Here is a 1635-nt window from a genome sequence, read left to right on the forward strand (position 1 = left end):
CCGGATGAATGCAGAGCCTACCAACAGTGTGTTCTCAACGACCGTTTAGCGAACGTTGCTGCATATCTGCCTCCGTTATAGACGCGTGGTTCATGCACCTATGCTGAATGCTGTTCATGAGTGCGAAGGCTGAAATTTGCAAGGAACTACTGGACATCCACTGAGAGGCGACAGGTGGACTTTTGAGGTGGATCGTGTTTCATGTTCCATTGGCCAGATGGCCATTGACGTGTACGGCCCGAAAAGTCGGAAAACAAACACCCTACAACAATCGACGGCCAATGGCCTTACCGCAGTGGTAACACCGGTTCCCGTCAGATCACCGAAGTTAAGCGCTGTCGGGCTGAGCTAGCACTTGGATGGGTGACCATCCGGTCTGCTGAGGACTGTTGGCAAGCGGGGCGCACTCATCCCTTTTGAGGCAAACTGAGGAGCTACTTGTTTGAGAAGCAGTGGCTCCGGTCCCGGAAACTGACATACGGCCGGGAGAGCGGTGTGCTGACCACATGCCCCTCCATATCCGCATCCAGTGACGCCTATTGGCTGAAGGTGACACGGCGGCCGATCAGTATCGTTGGGCCTACATGGCCTATTCGGTAGGAGTTTGCAACAATCGTCAGAAGGGTACACGTCGAAAGAGGGAGTGTAACGGTTTGAGGAACGCATTTCCTTCGTGATATCATCGTTCTGGAAGGCACAGTGGATGAAAACGAGTATATATCGATCCTTGAGGACTATATCCACCCATAAATGCAGTCTGTTTTTCCTCGGCACAGTGGACCTACTAGCTGGACGCTGCCACGTGCCACACAGCTCTCAGTGTACGCGCGTGGTGTAACAGCATCAGGATTACTGTACTTCTCTGGACACCAAACTCTCTTTATTTAAACCTAATAAAGAATCTGTGGAATCACTTCGACCGGGCTGTACACGTCTTGCATCCCTAAACGCGAAACTTAGTGCAGCTGGTCGCAACACAGGAGTCGGTATGGGTTCTCGTCCTTGTCAGTACCTTTCACAACCTCACTGGCGCCCTTCGTCCACGTCTTACAACGGGCCACGCTGCAAAAGATGGTTACTCAGGCATTTAACAGATGATCACATTAATGTGACTGGACAGCTATGTTACTTGGCAGTGACACATCATGGGGAAGCTATCTTCATCCTTACGTTTCGCACACAAGTTTAGCGTTATCTCAAAATGCCAGGCCTTCTCTGTCAGACTCGTCTGAAGAGCAGATTCCTCATACTGAGTGAATTTACCCACCGAATCGGCTTGTAGCTAGCTTTCCTCCTACTCCTCTCTGAGATGGGCCAAGTGACAGTCTCACACACCGTCATTCACACTCATAAAACAACTAACTGAAAGGTCGGTGTTTCTGAAGACTTGTTTCTAATAAATTCTTGAAATATCTGGAGGAAAAATTAAAGCTGAACCTGAACTAATTAACACAGTATAAAATGAAATTTTGGATAAGAGGTGATGTAATCACTTTATGTAATATGTGGGACTGAAAATTAGCCGCAAAGTAATCGTTACATTCAGTTATCGTATGGTATGTGGCATGTTAGGTTGTATCTCATCCTTGCTAAGCGAAAGGATATCGGATCCTACCCCTACTGCAAATAAATGCT

General features: G+C 48.1%; 1 pseudogene; it reads left to right on the top strand.

The window, feature by feature from the left end:
* Positions 1–277: 277 nt before the first annotated feature.
* On the top strand, positions 278–395 carry LOC126482579 (5S ribosomal RNA; annotated as a pseudogene).
* Positions 396–1635: the final 1240 nt, after the last annotated feature.

This window comes from Schistocerca serialis, chromosome 5 (genome assembly GCF_023864345.2).
Source record: "Schistocerca serialis cubense isolate TAMUIC-IGC-003099 chromosome 5, iqSchSeri2.2, whole genome shotgun sequence".
Taxonomy (NCBI): Eukaryota; Metazoa; Arthropoda; class Insecta; order Orthoptera; family Acrididae; genus Schistocerca; species Schistocerca serialis.